This window comes from Malania oleifera, chromosome 3 (assembly GCF_029873635.1).
Source record: "Malania oleifera isolate guangnan ecotype guangnan chromosome 3, ASM2987363v1, whole genome shotgun sequence".
Taxonomy (NCBI): domain Eukaryota; kingdom Viridiplantae; phylum Streptophyta; class Magnoliopsida; order Santalales; family Ximeniaceae; genus Malania; species Malania oleifera.
In genome coordinates, this window is record NC_080419.1 from 98,337,088 (window position 1) to 98,345,527 (window position 8,440).

The window sequence follows — 8,440 nt, forward strand, 5'->3', positions numbered from 1 at the left end:
ACTTGCAATGACAATGCAAGAACCACAAGCCATTAAGTCTTCCCACACAAGAATTATCAAATAAAATTGATGGGAGAACTTAAAGCTTTACTCTCAATAATAAAAACAATAAGCACAACAAATGAGAGTATGAGCTAATGATGATTAAACACAAGCACTCTAAATATACTTACAACGATTGAAAGATCAAGGAAAATGAAGTTCTGGAGTGTTTGGGACTAATATAGGCTAAAAAAGGATTTTTTATTTTAAGAGAATTTTAAACCTAATCAATTTGCTAATCCTTGCTAATTATGGCAAATGAACAGGTATTTATAGGCAAGGAGGATTTTTTGACCGTTGGGGACAAAATGGGGATAATTAGAAAATTCTAAAACAAGTTTAATGAAATCAACCCATTTTACCCCTTTTAAAAACTCAGTAAAAATATTTTAACTTAAGAGGTTCGGGCGCCTAGCCAGAGGTTCGGGTTCCTAAACAGACTTAGTCACAAAATCATTTTTGAAAGATTCGGGTGCCCGAAATTTTGCTCGGGTGGCTGAACCAAAGTTAGTAGCCAAATGTCCAAGGTTCGAGTGCCCAGTTCCAAGGTCGGTTAACCGAACCAACCAATTCGGTCGCTCGAGCCCATTTTGAATGTGATCGTTTGGGTGCCGAGTAGTTGAAAAGGAGCTTGACACAGGTTCAGGTGCCCAAGGGAGATACGCTCAATATAGGTTCCGGTACTCGAAACATGAAATCAACATGTTGACTTGTTTGGTCGCCCGAACCCTCTCAACCTTTTCAATTTAAGGTTCATTTCAGCCAAATTTAATTCCCCTTATACGAAGAGTGATGTTGGGGACTTAATTAAGTGATTGTGCAAGACCTAGGGTCTTTTCTAAGGCCGTTTTGAGATAGTTCTAAAAGTTTGGGGTCGGTCAACCGAAGGGTGCTTCCTAAGGTCTTTCTAAGGTCTTGAGCTTGTAGTTCCTATATGCATGATATGCATTAAATATTGCAGACCTTACCTTTTCCCTATTTACTATTACAGACCCGAATTTAATGATAATATAAATTACAACATCAACTAATCTTCAGGGTCTTCAGGCTTCAAGCTTTCATCTGCCATCAAATATGAACTTGCCAATAAGAACCTGCATACAAACTTGAAAGCCATCAAATACAAAGAGTATTTATCATTATCAAAACAGGGAATGACCCATAGGGTCAACAACGATAAACGAAAGAAATTCTGAGAATAATAATAAAAATAAGAAATCAATAGCTCTAGTGATGAAGACGAAGAAAATGAATTAGATAATGAAGAACTAGCCTTCATTACAAAAAAACTTGAAAATATTTTCAGAAAAAATAGGAAATTCCCTCGGAAGTTAAAGGATCAAAAATTGACAAAGGAGACTCAAACAAAAAGGAAACTAAGAGTGAACCACGTTACGTGTTATAACTGCAAAAAGGTCAGACACATTAAACTTGATTGTCCACAGATGAAGAAAAACAAGAAGAAGAAAAAGAAGGCAATGAAAGCTACATGGGATGATGTAAGCTCAAACGAATCGGAGAATGAATCAAGCGAACAATAAGTTGCCAACATGTGCTTCATGGCTCACAATGCTGAGGTAAACTCCTACAATAGTTCATCAGAAGAGTATAGTGAAAAATCATGTAACGATTCATGTGATAGTATACCCTTGTACAAACAAATCCAGGCTGAATTATTTGCCTTACCCAATAGGTTCATTAAAGTATCTAAAAGGAATATAGCTTTAAAAGAACAAAATGAAAATCTGAAAAATCAGCTAGAATCTTCTAAATCGGCTAAAAAAGAAAAGGACTCTCATATTGATGATCTTATGAAGAAAATAAATAACATGTCTCAAGAGTTGGTTAAACTACAAGTAAATGACCTCAAAAGTAAAATTGAAGATAAAGACAAGATCGTTTATAATTTTACTAAAAGAAAAGAGAATTTTGAAAAGATGGTCGGACAACAAAAAATGATTAGTGATAAAGAAGGAATTGGTTACAATGGAATTGAAAACAAAAAGAAGAAGAACCTATTCATAGGATATTCAACAAAAGAAGCAAAATACTATGCTAGTACATCTTCTACAAATATTCATAAATACACTACTTGCTTCTTATGTAGGAAGAAAGTACATACAAAGTTTAATTGTCCACTCAAAAAGAAATATGTCAAAATAAAAAATGACTGGAAAGTAAGCACTAAAAATAAATATGACTTAAAAAAAATTAAGAAGGTCTGGGTTCCAAAAGTCACATCGTGAATCCTTCCTTGTAGGTACGCTTTAGGACCACTCCAGTTGTTCAAGACACATGACTGGGCATAGAACAAAGTTCACCACCCTAGTTCAAAAAGATAGAGGGTATGTCACCTTCGGCGATAATGCTAAAGGTAAAATCATTAAGAACCTTCCCTCACCATTGATGATGTTTTGCTAGTGGATGGATTAAAGCACAATCTTTAACGCATAAGTTAACTTAGTGATAAGGCGTTTGACATAGTCTTTAAGCAAAATAAGTGCATAGTTCAAAATCCAAGAAAACATGAAGTTTTATTTATAGCTTATAGAGTAAATAATGTATATTCTATAGACCTTGAAAGTCTAATCTCTGAAGAAGTAACATGCTTGGCTGCCATGAATGAATCCAGTTGGCTTTGACATATAAGACTAGGACATGCAAGCATGGAATTATTATCAAACTTATCTAGAAAAAAGTTAGTCAAAGGTTTACCAAACATAAAATTCATAAAATAAAAAATTTGTGATGCTTGCCAACTTGGGAAGCAAATTAAGACAAGCTTTAAAAAGAAGAAACACATTTCTACTAGTAGACCCTTAGAACTTATTCATTTAGATTTGTTTGGTCCTACTAGAACTCAAAGTATAGGAGGAAAGCAATATGCTTTTGTTATAGTTGATGACTACTCCAGGTTTACCTAGGTACTCTTTTTGGCCTCCAAGAATGAAGCTTGAAATATGTTAATAAATTTGTCCAAGAAACTTCAAAATGAAAAAAGATATAGTGTTTTAAATATTAGGAATGATCAAGGAAGAGAATTCAACAACAAAGAAGTTGAAAACTTTTGTAATGAACATGGAATATGTCATAATTTTTCAGCACCTAGAACTCCACAACAGAATAGAGTTGTTGAAAGAAAGAATAGAACTCTTCAAGAAATGGAAAGAACAATGCTCAATGAACATAACCTACCTAAGTACTTTTGGGCTGAAGCATTAAGTACTGCATGCTATGTAATAAATAGAGTATCCATAAGTCAAATTTAATAAAACTTCCTATGAACTATGGAAAGGAAGAAGGTCTAACATATCTTACTTTTATGTATTTGGATGCAAATGTTTTGTGTTAAATGATAAAGATGATTTAGGTAAATTTTATGCAAAAGCTGATAGAGGAATATTCTTAGGATATGCATTAAAGAGTAAATCTTTTAGAATCTATAATAAGAGAACTCTTACAATTGTGGAATCAATTCATGTAACATTTGATGAGGAAAATCCATTTAATAAAACAATAAATGTTGAAGAAGTTCAAACCTCTCAAAAATCAGAAAAGTTAGACCATATAGAAGTAAAAGAAGAGAAAAATGAATTCACTTCAAATGATGATGCTACAGAAAATTCCGAGTTACCCAAAGAATGGAAATTCGTAAGAAATCATTCTAGAGATCAAATCATAGGAGAACCATCACGAGGTGTATCTACTAGATCTTCGCTAAAAACTCTATGTAATCATTATGTATTCTTATCTCAAGATGAACCTAAGAATGTTGAAGAAGCTCTAAGTGATGATTCATGGATAATAGCTATGCAAGAAGAATTAAATCAATTTGAAAGAAATAAAGTATGGAAATTAGTTCCTAAACCGGATAACCATTCAATTATTGGAACAAAGTGGGTTTTAGGAATAAAAAGGATGAAAATGGAATTGTGGTAAGAAATAAAGCTAGACTTGTGGCTCAAGGATATAACAAAGAAGAAGGAATAGACTATGATGAGACCTTTGCTCCCGTAGCTAGAATAGAAGCCATAAGAATGCTATTAGCTTATGCATCTCACAAAGAATTCAAACTTTATCAAATGGATGTGAAGAGTGCATTCCTAAATGGTTTTATAAATGACGAAGTATATGTCGCACAACCTCCAAGCTTTGAGAATATTCAAAATCTTGATTATGTGTTTAAATTAACTAAGGCCTTGTATGGTTTGAAACAAGCCCCTAGGGCTTGGTATGAAAGGTTAAGTGGATTCTTATTCTTTTTTTAAAAAAAAGGATTTTCTGTAGGAAAGGTAGATAGCACATTATTCATCAAATCTAAGAAGGAAGACTTGCTAATTATCCAAATTTATATGGATGATATCATATTTGGTGCAACAAATAATGATTTATGTACGGAATTTGCTAAGTGTATGTAAGAGGAATTTGAAATGAGCATGGTGGGAGAATTGAACTACTTTCTAAGACTACAAATTAATCAAGCCAAGAATGGAACTTTTATAAATCAATCCAAATATATAAAAAGCATGCTTAAGAAATTTGACATGGAAAGTAGCAAGTCCATAGGAACTCCAATGAGCACTTCCATAAGCCTTTATAAGGATGAAAAAGGAAAACCAATAGATATGAAATACTATCGAGGTATGATAGGAAGTTTGTTATACTGGACAACTAGTAGATCGGATATAATGTTTAGCGTATGCATGTGCGCACGATTTCAATCAGCTCCTAAAGAATCTCATCAAATAGCTGTGAAAAGAATCCTAAGATACTTGATAGGAACAATTGATTTAGGACTATGGTATTCTAAGGACACTGGTTTTGAAACAATTAGTTACTCAGATGCGAACTATGCAGGTTGTAAGATTGATAGAAAAAGTATAAGTGGGACTTATCACTATCTAGGATGGTATCTTGCCTCTTGGTTCTCCAAGAAACAAAACTCTGTAGCCTTATCCACCTTTGAAGCTGAGTATGTGGCAACGGGTAGTTGTTGTGCACAAACTCTCTACATGAAACAACAATTAAAGGAATTTAATTTAGAATACTCAGTCATATCGATAAAATGTGATAATACAAGTGCAATAAATATTTCTAAAAATCCAATATCACACTCAAGAACCAAGCACATAGACATAAGACACCATTTTCTAAGAAATCACGTGCAAAAAGAGGATATACTACTTGAATTCATAAATACAAACGACCAATGGGCAAACATCTTTACAAAACCTCTTCCAGAGGAAAGGTTTATATTAATAAGAAGAGAACTTGGTCCATTACACAATAGGGAAGTGGTTTATAAAGAATACAATGAGAGAAAAGAAGAAAAATTGGATTCTTTTTTGGAAGTCAGGTGACTGAGTTCACTGTTCCCAGTCGGCTGACAGGTCACTGCCTTGCAGTAATTCAACCTCTCTGTTAGTCAGGCGACTGACTTCTTAGATCCAGTCAACTAGATCATCGGGGCTTTATAAAATTTTGAGTGTGAAACCCTAATTTCTTTCATCATAGTCAACTAGACTTGGCTCCTCCACTTGCCCAAACTCTTTTTCTTCCATCTCCCTTGCTTCTAAACCCAATATCTAGCATTCAAATAAGTGGAAATCATCTTCCCATATCTTCCCATTCGGATTTCTAGGGTTTATGTCACTTTCGTTCATCAATATGCTCCAAACCAAATAAGCAGTGAATCGAGGTTCTACCTCTAAACAAAAGAAGACAACCTTGATCAATGACTTGTTACTCCTCAAGCCAAACAAAGATATTAGATTCATCTTCAAGCAACTGATCCCATACTCAGTAAAATCATTGACATAGCTTTCTTCACAATCGATTTTCCAAATATTCTACCAATGTTTAGGGGAATTGGATGGAAAAATCTTGTTATTTATCAAGCAAAGGGTCTGTACCCAAATCTTGTTAATATTTTCTAAGCAAACAAAGCTTAAAATCAAATGGTACTCACCACTGAAGTAAAAGCCAAAGAATTTTGTTAACCTCTCAAACCTTGGCCCTCATTCTTCATATTGACTAAAGAGATTTTGAGTGTCCTGCATTCTCACGTACTTGGATCATGGACCCAGGATTCCTCCTAAGTGTACTCAGTGGAATCTTCAAGCACAGATACTTTAGAAAATCATAACATACTATATCACACCCCAGGCTGGATCACACGATTACATGTCATATGTGGACTGCTTCATCATGTGGGGCCTTTTGAAAGGGAAGAAACTTGACTTGTCCAGTTTGATTTTGAAATGGATGTGGACAAGGTTGGAAGCACATTGAGTTACTCTTCCATATGGAGGCATTCTCAATATCTTGTTTTCTCATCTTAGTATCATTAGTCCAAATGAGTTATTCATCAAAAAAACTCGATATGATCTTTTCAACTCCACAACTATGAAATAGGTGGCCTACAAGAAACATGAGCAGGGTTGGTTTCTGAGAGGAAGAAGACCACCTAGGCTAACTCCTGAGCAAGCTCCACCTCTTGATCAGCAACCAGAACCTCAGATTGATGCTTCTTCATGGTTCATACCATTTCATCATTAGTTTACTACTTTTTGTAGTGACGTATGCTTAGGACTTCAATCTCTTAAAGACAATATTACCTTCCTTCAGTCTAGTATTTCCTTCATTGATCAAAGACTTAGTCATTTGGAACAATATCAGACTAGTTCCTCACATTATGGAAAGATGAAGAAGATGCTTAATGTTTTGGAAATGATGATGCAGCAGCTGCTAATGCTTGATGTTTTTGTTGCTATGATGTAATTAAGTACTATATCAATTTTTTTTTTTTTTTTTGTGCATCTAATTGCTATATTTATAAATAATCAGTTTTGTTTATGTTTCGGGTTATATTTTAGTTTGTTGTTTTTGGTATGTATCTCAGATTGCTTATGGCACTATGTACACCTATGATTCTATATGAATATCCTTGTGTATGAATTTGTGTCTACCATGGAATTTGATTACTATTTATTTCTCTCTTTTTGATTGATGTCAAAAGGAGGAGAAGGAGATTAAGAAAAATTGAGCATAAAAGTTGCGAAGTAAAATTGAGAAGGTTGATACAATTGAGAGTGATATATGCATATATGATGAAATGTTGATATATGAAATGAATTTGATATGACATAAAATCTTGCAATATGAACTTGCATAAAGCTGAAGTTGATACTATTGAATGCTTATTGTACTTTCAAAACATTGTTAAAAATATGCTTATTGTAAGGGGGAGCCTTGTCAAGGTTCACTCACTTTTGCTCCTTATTTGTCGTCATAAGGGGAAGATTGTTGGCCTAACATATCTTACTAATCTTGTTTTGATGATAACAAATCAAAGGTAATTTAACATGTTTTGTTGAAAATGATGATACTTTAGAAATCAGTTTTTTAAATCTAAAATTTGAGTAAACATGTCATTGCAAGACTTAAAAAAGGGAATAAAAGCTCAAAGGACATGAAAGCATGTATTTCAAAGATAACTTGATGAAAGATTAGAGAATTGAAGAAGCTTAGAGAATTGAAGCTCAAAGGCAAGATGGACTAAGAAAATGACAAGCATGAAGACTTTAAGATTAGAATAGATTTAAATCTTAAGAGAGTCTATGTAAGTACTTCATTCAAATGATGATATGTGATTGAATTTGAAGCTTATTATGAAACTCATTGACTTAGAGACCATGTTTTGAAAAACCCCAAAAAATAATTTTTAAAAGTCTTAAAATACATTGAGGAGAGCAAAAAGGTAAAAGGTTTTTGGAAACAAAAATGAAAATTCAGTTTTTGGTGTGTCCAGACGCCTGACAAAGTTGACCCAGGCAACTGACATGAAAATAGACTAGTTTTTGAGAGAACCCGAGAGGACCTAGGCAACTAACTCATAATGACCCAGTCGACTGACTCCTTTCTGCCTTTGAAATTCTCAGTGTTTTAATGAATCTAGGAGACTGACTATCAGTTCCTAGTCGTTTGACTCTTCGAAATTTCAAATTTTTAAAAATAACGAGAAGTTTCCAAATTTGAGTTTTTGAACTCTAAATGTTATGAAAACTTGGGAAACACTCCAAGTCACTTAGGGAATACAAAATACTCTTATTTAAACATCTATAAATACCCCCCAAGGCTAAGGATTCAAGACACCAAGCAATTACACAGCAATCAAAGTTCTCTTGCTCCAAAAACTCCCAAAGCTCTCTTGCTCTCAAACTCTCTGAAGATCTGTACGACTGAGTTTTGCTGTAAAACTCTCATAACTTACTGAGCATATTCTAAATTCTTTCAATCAAGAAAGAAAGCTCACGGTGATATACTTTTAAGGCTTCAAATTCTTTATATTGTTATTTTGAATTGAAGTATATTGTAGTGTTTTATTGTTATACTAATC